The sequence below is a fragment of the Haliotis rufescens genome, unplaced genomic scaffold, assembly GCF_023055435.1.
Source record: "Haliotis rufescens isolate VD_foot unplaced genomic scaffold, xgHalRufe1.0.p SCAF_24, whole genome shotgun sequence".
Classification (NCBI taxonomy): domain Eukaryota; kingdom Metazoa; phylum Mollusca; class Gastropoda; order Lepetellida; family Haliotidae; genus Haliotis; species Haliotis rufescens.
Window position 1 is genome coordinate 2,292,765 of NW_025963935.1, and position 14,995 is coordinate 2,307,759.

Genomic DNA, 14,995 nt, shown 5'->3' on the forward strand with positions numbered 1-14,995 from the left:
GTCCAATGTACAACATATACTTTTGATCCACCCGTAGCAGACACCCAGGTCTCTATGACACATGAAGTCTCACATATACCTTCCCCCTCCAATCCCCCACCCCTCCAAAACCCCCTCCCTCTCTCACCATGGCTAACAATCATTCTGTTTCTAGACGAAGACATTGGGAAACCACTTCGTCTGATAAGGCTAATACTCATGTTGATTCCTTGTGATCGAAGCTACATATCATGAACCAATCAAATTGAACCCTTTCGGTATATCCAGATCTGCTCATGGCCATTGTGGGGAGGTTAAAATGTGACACGTCTGCGCAGTGGAGCTCTTCTGATGGAATGTTTGAGGACTATTGCCGGGACAAAGATCAAGTTTAGTCATTTTACCAGAACTACTGTTCCAACGGACATATATTTATTCACTTTTGTCCGTTGACCTGTTCCCAGTTAAATAAATGCTGGTTATGTCAACGTCGGTGTGGAGGTGTATGTCCCCAATACACTCAGATGTTTTAAATGTAAAAAAGTGGACAAGGTTCGAAAACCTGCACACACCCCATGGTTTGTCATCGTTATGGTGATGACAATGAAAGTGCAGATTGTCCTCAAGATTCAAACTGTGATGGGCAACTCATGGCCACTTCCAAATTCTGCCCTGTTTATCAAACAGAATTCATAATTCTTAAACTAAACAAGAACGAAACATCAGCTTTGCCGTCGCCAGGCAGCTTTTTTTTACTCTAAATTCTTCTTCTGCTGAAGCCAAATCTGCTAAAACCTCTCCATCTGTTCTGTGTCAGATTGAGTTGACATGGGTCAAGTCTGATCAACCTGTCGTAGCTTTGTCTGTCACTCAGTCAGAAAAAGCTGGCAATCAATCTGAATCAACATATTCTCCCTCTCAGGCTGATACTGAGACAATTCATGTCGCACCAGCAAATGCAGAACAAAAGCCATCAAAAAAAAGAAAGAAAAAGGTGAAAGAAAAATTATATGTCCATCAAACGCCCATTACACCCTCGTCCTCAGAGATTATTTCTCCACAACCGCTTTGGTGCTCATGTTCACATGAGAGATTACCATTTGAGCCACCATGGCTCAAGCATCAAATCTAATACAATGGAACTGTAGAGGGCTCAGGAATAAATATAATGACGTCCAACTCTAAATTCAAGATATCAAACCAGGTGCAATATGTTTACAAGAAACATACTATAAAGACACTGATATTTTCAACTATTTATCAACTCCCGAAGCATTTACCAGACCCATGTTTAGAAACCCTTTTCGTTATTTTTGATGACATATGGACATCAGGTAAGTTTCTTTCCTCATGACGTCAAAGCTATAAAAAAAAAGAAAGAAAGAAAAGGGTGAATAAAAAGTTAAACCTTTCTTCGTCACATTAATTACTTAAAAAATAAATGCCTGAAGCCACTTGCTCTATTGAAAGTCGTTTCCGGTTCAAAGCGGGGAGGGGGTCAGAAAACCCTCCTCCAACTGCAGAGCGCTCTAAACAGGATTACATCTCCATCGTATATGGTGGAGGTTGTAAACGTGAGTTTAAAAAAACTAGATTCTATTCATCATCAGAGACTGGGGCTTTGCTTTTGAGCCTTAAGAGCTTCTCTGAGACAAAGTTTGTATGTTGAGGCTGGTTGTGTTATTAATCCTCTATATACAGAATGCTATAATAAAAAGGTCATCTGTTACTCTACTCATCAATACTCTGCTGCTGTAACATTCAGTTGTCCCATGTTGGAGGTATAGAGAATAAGAAACTATATCTGCGCTGTAAGGAGCATGGGATTGTAGCGCCACACTAACACACCTGTTAGACGAGTCACACATGTATAATCGACGTGCATGTCAGCTTGACCCGTTTTAACTTTGGCACATTAAGATTTAGTTAATTGTATATTAGTTCTTTGTGGAAACATTAATGAGCATCGGATGTTTCAAGAAGGTATTGATTTCGGCCAGATGACTTCACATTGTGTTTAGCCGATGTCAGAGTGACCTGTACGAAACTCGGTATAGGATGTTTGCACTTTTCCTTTGACTTGCTCAACCTTCAGATTAGGTTTATTGTAAATAAACCAGAACATCTGCTATTGAGCTACCCCCAACTACTGCAGTTCGAGACATATTTGACATCAACAACAACACTCACTCACTTACTCCTAGCTAAGCCTCTAACTACTCTAGCATGAGACACATGTGCCTTCAACAACAACACTCACTCCTGGCTAAACCCCCAACTACTGCAGTTAGAGACACATTTGATATCAACAACAACACTCACTCACTTACTCCTGGCTTAGTCCCAACCTACTCTAGCATGAGACACATGTGATATCAACCACAAAACTCACTCACTCCTGGCTAAACCCCTAACTTCTCTAGTATGAGACACATGTGACATCAACAACAACACTCACTCATTGCCTTGATATTGCTGGAATACTGCTAAAAGCATCGCAAAACTCACTCACTCACTTCAACTACTGTAGTTCAAGACACAAGTGTTAATCAGTAACAACAACAATCACGCATTCCTTTCAAAAGCCCTGTAACGTCATTACTAGTTAAACTGATGACTTCTGTCGTATGAAACATTAGACAAGTGATGGGGATGTTGTGCTCCTCCAATGTCAAGAAAATGAGAGCGAGAACAATGGCAAAACATTGAAGTAGCTGTCGTCATATACACAGAACAATGGCAAATCATTGAAGTAGCTGTCATCATAAACAGAACAATGGCAAAACACTGGAGTAGCTGTCGTCATATACACAGAGCAATGACAAAACACTGGAGTAGCTATCGTCATATACACAGAGCAATGACAAAACACTGGAGTAGATGTCGTCATATACACAGAACAATGGCAAAGCACTGGAGTAGCTGTCGTCATTTACACAGAGCAATGACAAAACACTGGAGTAGCTGTCGTCATATACACAGAACAATGGCAAAACATTGAAGTAGCTGTCGTCATATACACAGAACAATGGCAAAACACTGGAGTAGATTTCGTCATATACACAGAACAATTGCAAAACATTGAAGTAGCTGTCGTCATATACAAAGAACAATGGCAAAACATTGGAGTAGCTGTCGTCATATACACAGAACAATGGCAAAACACTGGAGTAGCTGTCGTCATATACACAGAACAATGGCAAAACATTTGAGTGGCTATCGTTATACACACAGAACAATGGCAAAACATTAACGTAGCTATCGTCATATACACAGAGCAATTGCAAAACATTTGAGAAGCTATCGTCGTATACACAGAAAAATTGCCAAACATTAAAGTACCTATCGCCATATACACAGAACAATGGGAAAACATTTGAGTAGCTATCGTCATATACACAGAACAATGGCAAACCCTGGAGAAGCTGTCGTCATATACACAGAACAATGGCAAAACATTAAAGTAGCTATCGTCATATACACAGAACAATTGCAAAACATTTGAGTAGATATCGTCATATACACAGAACAATGGCAAAACACTGGAGTAGCTGTCGTCATATACACAGAGCAATGACAAAACACTGGAGTAGATGTCGTCATATACACAGAACAATGGCAAAACACTGGAGTAGCTGTCGTCTTTTACACAGAGCAATGGCAAAACACTGGAGTAGCTGTCGTCATATACACAGAACAATTGCAAAACATTGAAGTAGCTGTCGTCATATACACAGAACAATGGCAAAACATTGGAGTAGCTGTCGTCATATACACAGAACAATGGCAAAACACTGGAGTAGCTGTCGTCATATACACAGAACAATGGCAAAACATTTGAGTAGCTATCGTTATATACACAGAACAATGGCAAAACATTAAAGTAGCTATCGTCATATACACAGAGCAATTGCAAAACATTTGAGTAGCTATCGTCATATACACAGAACAATTGCAAAACATTTGAGTAGCTATCGTCATATACACAGAACAATGGCAAAACATTGAAGTAGCTGTCGTCATGTACACAGAACAATGGCAAAACACTGGAGTAGCTGTCGTCATATACACAGAACAATTGCAGAACATTTGAGTAGCTATCGTCATATACACAGAACAATTGCAAAACACTGGAGTAGCTGTCGTCGTATACACAGAACAATGGCAAAACATTAAAGTAGCTATCGTATTATACACAGAACAATTGCAAAACATTTAAGTAGCTGTCGTCATATACACAGAACAATTGCAAAACATTTGAGTAGCTATCGTCATATACTCAGAACAATGGCAAACACTGGAGTAGCTGTCGTCATATACACAGAACAATTGCAAAACACTGGAGTAGCTGTCGTCGTATACACAGAACAATGGCAAAACATTAAAGTAGCTATCGTCATATACACAGAACAATTGCAAAACATTTAAGTAGCTGTCGTCATATACACAGAACAATTGCAAAACATTTGAGTAGCTGTCGTCATATACACAGAACAATGGCAAACACTGGAGTAGCTGTCGTCATATACACAGAACATTTGCAAAACATTAAAGTAGCTATCGTCATATACACAGAACAATTGCAAAACATTTGAGTAGATATCGTCATATACACAGAACAATGGCAAAACATTTGAGTAGCTGTCGTCATATACACAGAACAATGGCAAAACATTGGCGTAGCTGTCGTCATGTACACAGAACAATTGAAAAACACTGGAGTAGCTGTCGTCGTATACACAGAACAATGGCAAAACATTAAAGTAGCTATCGTCATATACACAGAACAATTGCAAAACATTTGAGTAGCTATCGTCATATACACAGACCAATTGCAAAACACTAAAGCACCTGTCGTCATGTACACATAACAATGGCAAAACAGTGGAGTAGCTGTCTTCATATACACAGAGCAATGACAAAACAATGGAGTAGCTGTCGTCATACACACAGAACAATGGCAAAACACTGGAGTAGCTGTCGTCATATACACATAACAATGGCAAAACACTGGAGTAGCTGTCGTCGTATACACAGAACAATGGTAACACACTCGAGTAGCTGTCGTCATACACAGAACAATGGCAAAACACTGGAGTAGCTGTCGTCATATACTCAGAACGATGGCAAAACACTGGAGTAGCTGTCGTCATATACACAGAACAATGGCAAAACACTGGAGTAGCTGTCGTCATATACACAGAACAATGGCAAAACACTGGAGTAGCTGTCTTCATATACACAGAGCAATGACAAAACACTGGAGTAGCTGTCGTCATATACACAGAACAATGGCAAAACACTGGAGTAGCTGTCGTCATATACACAGAACAATGGCAAAACATTGGAGTAGCTGTCGTCATATACACAGAACAATGGCAAAACATTGAAGTAGCTGTCGTCATATACACAGAACAATGGCAAAACATTGGAGTAGCTGTCGTCATATACACAGAACAATGGCAAAACACTGGAGTAGCTGTCGTCATATACACAGAACAATGGCAAAACATTTGAGTAGCTATCGTTATATACACAGAACAATGGCAAAACATTAAAGTAGCTATCGTCATATACACAGAGCAATTGCAAAACATTTGAGTAGCTATCGTCATATACACAGAACAATTGCAAAACATTTGAGTAGCTATCGTCATATACACAGAACAATGGCAAAACATTGAAGTAGCTGTCGTCATGTACACATAACAATGGCAAAACACTGGAGTAGCTGTCGTCATATACACAGAACAATTGCAGAACATTTGAGTAGCTATCGTCATATACACAGAACAATTGCAAAACACTGGAGTAGCTGTCGTCGTATACACAGAACAATGGCAAAACATTAAAGTAGCTATCGTATTATACACAGAACAATTGCAAAACATTTGAGTAGCTGTCGTCATATACACAGAACAATTGCAAAACATTTGAGTAGCTATCGTCATATACTCAGAACATTGCAAAACACTGGAGTAGCTATCGTCATATACACAGAACAATTGCAAAACACTGGAGTAGCTGTCGTCGTATACACAGAACAATGGCAAAACATTAAAGTAGCTATCGTCATATACACAGAACAATTGCAAAACATTTAAGTAGCTGTCGTCATATACACAGAACAATTGCAAAACATTTGAGTAGCTGTCGTCATATACACAGAACAATGGCAAACACTGGAGTAGCTGTCGTCATATACACAGAACAATTTGCAAAACATTAAAGTAGCTATCGTCATATACACAGAACAATTGCAAAACATTTGAGTAGATATCGTCATATACACAGAACAATGGCAAAACATTTGAGTAGCTGTCGTCATATACACAGAACAATGGCAAAACATTGACGTAGCTGTCGTCATGTACACAGAACAATTGCAAAACACTGGAGTAGCTGTCGTCGTATACACAGAACAATGGCAAAACATTAAAGTAGCTATCGTCATATACACAGAACAATTGCAAAACATTTGAGTAGCTATCGTCATATACACAGACCAATTGCAAAACACTAAAGCACCTGTCGTCATGTACACATAACAATGGCAAAACACTGGAGTAGCTGTCTTCATATACACAGAGCAATGACAAAACAATGGAGTAGCTGTCGTCATACACACAGAACAATGGCAAAACACTGGAGTAGCTGTCGTCATATACACATAACAATGGCAAAACACTGGAGTAGCTGTCGTCGTATACACAGAACAATGGTAACACACTCGAGTAGCTGTCGTCATACACAGAACAATGGCAAAACACTGGAGTAGCTGTCGTCATATACTCAGAACGATGGCAAAACACTGGAGTAGCTGTCGTCATATACACAGAACAATGGCAAAACACTGGAGTAGCTGTCGTCATATACACAGAACAATGGCAAAACACTGGAGTAGCTGTCTTCATATACACAGAGCAATGACAAAACACTGGAGTAGCTGTCGTCATATACACAGAACAATGGCAAAACACTGGAGTAGCTGTCGTCATATACACAGAACAATGGCAAAACATTGGAGTAGCTGTCGTCATATACACAGAACAATGGCAAAACATTGGAGTAGCTGTCGTCATATACACAGAACAATGGCAAAACACTGGAGTAGCTGTCGTCATATACACAGAACAATGGCAAAACACTGGAGTAGCTGTCGTCACATACACAGAACAATGGCAAAACACTGGAGTAGCTGTCGTCATATACACAGAACAATTGCAAAACACTGGAGTAACTATCGTCATATACAGAGAACAATGGCAAACACTGGAGTGACTATATAGGCCTCTAGTTCCTACGGCTAGTATTGTTGGGAGTGTCTTCATATGTTAAACTACGAAACAAATAAAGGGATTTGATAGCAGGGTTCATTTGCCTTGAAACTGTTCAGTTTGTTAAATTAGACTTATACTAACAGTTACGACACACGCAATAGAAGTTCGTCTTCGTACACAAACCATAAGGTAGACTTTGAATAGATATAATTGCATGACATTTGTGTACAGCTAACATATCCGACAAAGTCTAGATGTTTTTTCCACGATATTAATTGTTGAAAAACTTTTCAAAATTAGTTCAATTTTCTCAAGAAGAGGGCCTCACACCTGGTGAGATTAGGGCGGGTTGCGTTAACTCCGACCACAGCCTTGGAATCTGGTGATGGAGACAAGCCGCAAGTCTATGTAACCAAACTTTCGCTATCACACTTGCTTCACGCTTACCGACACTTCTCAGTGGCTCCCCACACACATCACATAGCAGCCTTCCCTTACTTACAGATCGATATGCGGGAAACGTGGACCCAGTTTCGTGTTGGAAGGAAAACAACATTTTCGACAGCCTGATTAATTTACGTGTCAGACTGCAGCAGTACACTGACAGGGCGTTAAGCGTAAGGGAGGTAACTCTTATAGAGAGCCTGAGAGGTATGATTCATGGTTATATAAAACAAGCACACTCACAAAAATACGCACACATATGTTGCAAATATTAGCATGTGCCAAGAAAACAGTTTTTATACCATTCCATTCTGAAAACACTTGAAACATATATCTTGAGTACCACTACGATTATGTAAACCTAATACCTAGTATGTCTTGAAAACAAGAGCATTTGTTTCAGGAAGTCATTGTTGTGAAAACGTATCATTAGTTTTGCTTTGAATTTTTTTCTTTTTTCTTTTTCTACGTATGTATTACCTAAATATGTATACTCATGCCATGTTCTCATATCCTGATTCTGAATTTACAATTCGGTTTACCTTCTGGGATACGTATGTGCGCTTTCTGACAGTATAGGTACTTACATTGCATCAGTAGGTGTGTATCTACAAAATATCTTTGCGCCGTGTTGATCCTCTGGTTAAGAGATATCTGGCACACATGTACTTTTGCGCGCCCTTCGGCATTGTTTTCTTGGCTCTGTGTCTTTGGCGTTACAACTGATACATCGGCAGTCTAATTTTAGATTCACAGTTCCTGCAGGTAGGATAGTTAGGGCATGCGTGGGAGGGGTGTTCCAATGGTGGCAGTGTGTGCATTGGCTGTTGTTTTTTTCTCTCATAGGGTGGACTTAATATTTGAGGGCGCCGAAGGCGATAGATGTAGAGAGGGCTGTTAATTTTAATGTGAGGAAGATTGTGCTGTTTGCGTTTTCTTCTTGGTGTTTTGGAAGCCTGTCCATTTGTGTTGTGTGTATTCGGTGGTGTCTTGTGTTGTGTCATCAGCGTGTGTGTGTGTGACCACTTGTACCTGGCGCAGAAATCTAGGGGTTTGTCATCTGTGGTGAGTCCTGTGCTGTGTGCTGTGTTCTGTGATGTGTGTGTTCTGTGTACTGTGCTGTTTGGTGTGTTATGTGCTGTGTTCTGTGATGTGTTCTGTGCTGTCTGGTGTGTTCTGTGCTGTGCGCTGTGTTCTGTGATGTGTTCTGTACTGTGTGGTGTGCTGTGTTCTGTGTTCAGTGTTCTGTACTGTGTTCTTGGCTGTGTGACGTGTTATGTGATGTGTTCTCTGCTGTGTTAAGTGTTCTGTGCTGTGTTATGTGTGATGTGTGCTGTGTTATGTGTTCTGTGCTGTTTGCTGTGTTGTGTGATGTGTTCGGTGTTGTCTGGTGTGTTCTGTGCTGTGTACTGTGTTCTGTCTTGTGCTCTGTGCTGTGTACTGTGTTCTGTGTTGTGTTCTGTGCTGTGTATTGTGTTGTGTTCTGTGTTCTGTGTTCAGTGTTCTGTACTGTGTTCTGTGTTCTGTGTTCTGTGCTGTGTGTTGTGTTCTCTGCTGTGTGGTGTGTGTGTTTAGTGTTCTGTACTGTGTTCTTAGCTGTGTGCTGTGTTATGCGATGTGTTCTCTGCTGTGTTAAGTGTTCTGTGCTGTGTTATGTGTGATGTGTGCTGTGTTATGTGTTCTTTGCTGTTTGCTGTGTTGTGTGATGTGTTCTGTGTTCTGTGCTGTGTTCTGTTATGTTCTGTGTGCTGTATTATGTGTGATGTGTGCTGTGTTATGTGTTCTGTGGTGTTTGCTGTGTGTTCTGTGATGCGTGCTGTGTTCTATGCAGTCTGATGTGGTTCCTTGTTGTGTGCTGTGTTTTTTGTTGCATACTGTTCTGTGTGATGTGATGTGTGCTGTGTTCTGTGTGCTGTGTTCTTGGCTGTGTGCTTTGCTGTGGTCTGTGTTAAGTGCTATGTGCTGTGTTCTGCGTTCAGTGTTCTGTACTGTGTGCTGGGTTCTGAGTTGTGTGCTGTTTTGTGTTCACTGTTCAGTGTTCTGTCATGTTTTACGTGTTCTGTGCTGTGTGTCGTTCTGTTTTCTGTGTTCTGTGCTGTCTGACATGTTCTGAGCCGAGTGCTGTTCTGTGTTCTGTGTACAGTGTTTTGTACTGTGTTCTGTGTTGTGTGCTGTTTGCTGTGTTCTGAGCTGTGTGGTGTTCTGTGTTCCGTGTTCTGTACTGTGTTCTGTGTTGTGTGATGTGTTCTGAGCTGGCTGCTGTTCTGTGTGGGAAGGGGGTAGCGTCGAGCGCGCGACTGTGCACGTTCCATGTAGTGGATAAATATGTGCATCTTTTAAGCGTTAATGGCGATTCTAGGCATTCAGGTCAACATTGGAGTTGAAGTTAGCATTGTGATCTGGAATCGGAAAAGGATTGGGTCGCCTAGCCTAGAGCGTGTTCTTACACGGGAAGAATGTGTGCAGCATTTTACTGGAGTCTCCGATGTAATTTTTCTGGAACCTCACTCACTCACTCACTCACTCTCCACACGATAATCTGGCAATCACCCAACGTCTATTAGGCTGCGTTCACACAGTGCCGATTATGGCTCCCGTTTGAGATCAGACAGTCGGATTACTAACCTCAGTGATCTGGAATGACATATCATTGTCTGAACGCAGGCGTATACGTTCGTAACAGAGTCCTACGCATCGGGAGAGGTCCATAAAGGTCGGCCAAGCACTCCCGACAGTATGGTTCGTCCCGTAACATTCGTGAAACTCAGCCGATTTTGTCTTGTCGGATTACAATCGTGACTATGTCGTGACAGATTCTGCTGTATCGGATAAAATCGCAACAATGTCCTGAGTTGTCTGGACGGCGTCCTGTGGATCGGGACGCTTTAGTGATGAACGGGCATCATTTGGAGAAATTATTCATTGCCGTTTCTCGTCGATTGAGTCCTGGTTGCATCCATATTAATTAGAACAAACGCGACCGTCTTTGTCTGTTCACTGTACGGTTACTGTCTGATCTCTGTCCGATCGCATTCGGTTGAAGCGGGACGCTTTCTGAGCATCATCTGATTGTTGTAGCCGCACAGCCAGGATGCGAACGTTCCCTGTCGATCACTTTGGACTTGGGTGGTGATCGTGAACTTCCTGCCTCCAATTTGTACCACATGTATGTACGGACATAATTGTCTTTACATATCTAAGATTTGAATATTTTCTGTCAATCAGCGTCATTAACGTTACAATAATCTGCACAGAGTTTTTAATTCTAGCGCCCGCCAAATCGCCAAGACACACATTCGAAAAAATATGCTATACTTGAAAACAACTTCTCTTGCGGAGCAAACGTCAGTAGTCTTATGTCAATACATCTACAGTAAGGAAAAGTAAATCTATTTGAGTAGTCTAATAGAGATTTATTTTTCAGATTGGTTCTCTGACCTTAAAACATTTACGTGTATGTGACAAGGGTGCATAACCAAAATTTGCGGTCATTCGCTTGAAGTTTAAACTAGACAGAAAAAGGTCGGAAACTACTTTACTAATCTCACAATATTTCGACATCGGTAGCACTGTATAAAATGTAAGTCAGACTATATGTTAAGCTCTGATGACGGTTATATATATATTCTCATATTTTCCTACCGGTTCATGGTAAAAGAAGGGGGAGGACGGGGGGGGGGGGGGGGGGGAGGGATAGGTGGAACTTAGGGGTGGGGTAGGGTGGGGTGGTCTCCGTGGTCTGCTGGCTGGCTGCCGGTCGCATGTATCTCTGGGTTATGACGACGGTTTAGACTTAGACTCAGCTACGATTTTGCTAAGACCGTTTCAAGATTCAGTCTTAGACCTAATCTTAGCTAAGCAAAATCTTAAAAACTTAAGACAAAATTCGTGCTCAGCAAAATTTGAGCTAAGACCACTTTCATGATCCCGGGGCCAGTACACCAAATGCTTTTGTGAAGTCTGCAAAAAGCACAGAAGATTTTTTCTTTGGAGTTTTTCATATTTGCCTTAACATATGATTGACAAATACGGTCTAAACTGCTGCGCTGATGTTTTAAGATCGTTTTCTTCCAAAAATTGTCTTATAATCGGTCATTTAAAATGCTTGTCAATAACTTACCAAACCAACTCAGGGATATTATCAGTCTGCATGAATTTAGGTCAGATGGATCATTTTTATACCAGAGGCGAATACCAGATTAAAGAATTCAGTACATAACGTGGCTGGTAAATCGACACTGTCAATGATGTAGTCGTTTTCTACATTATCTCAAACTATGTTACTTGCATTCCAGCCTACAATGTAATAATTGAAATCATCTCCGTCTTTTTAAAAAGTCAAAGACCCTGGAGATGTCCGGCATATTTTTTTCTATTTTGTTGTACGTTGCTTATTTAATATTCTCCGAAGATATTTGGGGATTGTTTTATATGTTTATGAAAAGCTTCAGACAGTTGGTTATCATAATTTCGAATATGCGTTTCCATACATATTTGAAGAAGCTTTCGAATGTTGTTGATAAACACTTTTATTGCTTTTGTGTACTATTTTTCCTTACCAAATATATTTGGCTTTCATAAACAATTTTCTTGCCTTTTTGCATCAATTTCCGAACTATGGTTAGGTAGGTAGGTAGGTAGGTACGTAGGTACGTAGGTACGTACGTAGGTAGCTAGGTAGGTAGGTAGGTAGGTGTCTAGCCCACAATCTGCTGATTCTTGATCCAAAATTAAACGAAGACATGTGGAAACAGATGCTGTTTAATCACCAGATGATGAAAATATCGGACAAAATCCAGATTCATTGCCACCACTTCTGGTTGTGGAAAGAATAGATGGCAACCTACTCCAGGTCAACCCTTTCGTTATTTCAAAGGCAAAAGAGGGAATGTGTGGTAATGAAAAAAACGTCGCTCGTCTCTGTAGTGGTTCCATACTGGTGGAATGTGCTGGGGGACAACAATCTATAAATCTGCTCAAGGCACACATTGTTGTCTCTGAGTACAAATCACTGAATCCATGCAAGGGTATTGTCCGGGATCGTTCCAAATGTCTGCCAGACATGTCTGAGGTGGAAATTGTGGCAGTGATAAAGCCTCGAGGTGTTATCACAGTTAAACGATTCACCAGAAAAGAACATGACAAGATCTTTTAAACCAATACTTACCTTTTCACATTTTCAAAACTTCCAAAATCTACCAAAGCCAGCTATTTCAACCTGGATATTTTTGTACCAAGTTCATTCCATAGCTTCAAATTTCAGATATTTGGACATGGTGCCGGAACCTGTAGAAACTCTCCATTTTGCTCCCGGTTTAGTGAAAAACATGAGAGCACCGATTGCACAAATGTTATTAAGGGTGCAAACTGCAATGGTGAGCACATGTCATCTTCCAAATCATGACCGAAGTTTGAAAGAGAAAGCAAAATGAATACAATAAAGTACACGAATAACATGTCATTTTCTGACGCTAAAAAACGTGTTGCAGAAGCGTCACCACCAAATCCTTCCTCGAAATCGTATTCTACCACAGCATCCTCTTCTATCAGCAAAGTAGACAATGACTGCCAGACAGCCATATCCTGGGTCTCAGACAAACAAACTCCCTTGTTTTCCATTTGTGAAGAATCTGCTTCTTCTGAAACACAGACCGATATTCAATTGAACCCTTTGCCTCGCAAAAAAAATCTCTGCCTGAGACACAAAAAGACCCTCTGCCTCAAACATAACCAGAGCCACACTATGAAGTACATCAATCCATTTGACAAAAAAAGGAAAAAAGTTTAGAAAAAGAATTAAGGGCACTGAAACATGTTGCGGTACCAGTGCCTTTTACAACCTCCATAGAGGTTCATAATCCGTATGAACATCTGCAGATGGATGTCACTCGGCAGCTTATGGAAATTGCCCCAGATCACCTCTTGAACCTCCATGATTTCTCAAAATATCACACAGTAGTGTAGTATGAGACACATATGACATCAATAACAACACTCACTCACTCCTGGCTAAACCCCTAACTACTGTAGTATAAGACACATGTGATTACAACAACAACAACACTCACTCACTCCTGGCTAAACCCCTAACTACTGTAGTATGAGACACATGTGACATCAATAACAACACTCACTCACTCCTGGCTAAACCCCTAACTACTCTAGTATAAGACACATGTGACTACAACAACAACAACACTCACTCACTCCTGGCTAAACCCCTAACTACTGTAGTATGAGACACATGTGACATCAATAACAACACTCACTCACTCCTGGCTAAACCCCTAACTACTCTAGTTTGAGACACATGTGACATCAATAACAACACTCACTCACTCCTGGCTAAACCCCTAACTACTGTAGTATGAGACACATGTGACATCAATAACAACACTCACTCACTCCTGGCTAAACCACTAACTACTGTAGTATAAGACACATGTGATTACAACAACAACAACACTCACTCACTCCTGGCTAAACCACTAACTACTGTAGTATGAGACACATGTGACATCAATAACAACACTCACTCACTCCTGGCTAAACCACTAACTACTGTAGTATGAGACACATGTGACATCAATAACAACACTCACTCACTCCTGGCTAAACCACTAACTACTGTAGTATAAGACACATGTGATTACAACAACAACAACACTCACTCACTCCTGGCTAAACCCCTAAATACTGTAGTATGAGACACATGTGACATCAACAACAACACTAACTCCTGGCTAAATAGCTAACTACTGTTATATGAGACACATGTGACATCAACATTAACACTAACGCCTGGCTAAATACCTAACTACTGTAGTATGAGACACATGTGACATCAACAACAACACTAACTCCTGGCTAAATACCTAACTACTGTAGTATGAGAGACATGTGACTTTGTTAACAACATTCACTAACACTAACTCCTGGCTAAATACCTAACTACTGTAGTATGAGACACATGTGACTTTGTTAACAACATTCACTAACACTAACTCCTGGCTAAATACCTAACTACTGTAGTATGAGACACATGTGACATCAACAACAACACTAACTCCTGGCTAAATACCTAACTACTGTAGTATGCGACACATGTGACTTTGTTAACAACATTCACTAACACTAACTCCTGGCTAAATACCTAACTACTGTTGTATGATACACATGTGGCATCAACAACAACACTAACTCCTGCCTAATACCTAACTACTGTTGTATGAGACACATGTGACTTTGTTAACAACATTCACTAACACTAACTCCTGGCTAAATACCTAACT

At 40.6% G+C, this 14,995-nt stretch overlaps 1 protein-coding gene across 12 annotated transcripts in view; it reads left to right on the plus strand.

Annotated features, from left to right (window-relative positions):
* LOC124127574 (ankyrin repeat domain-containing protein 50-like) overlaps positions 1-14,995 on the plus strand; it is a 436,330-nt gene that overhangs the window by 171,151 nt on the left and 250,184 nt on the right. The gene's annotated exons all lie outside the window — the stretch shown is intronic.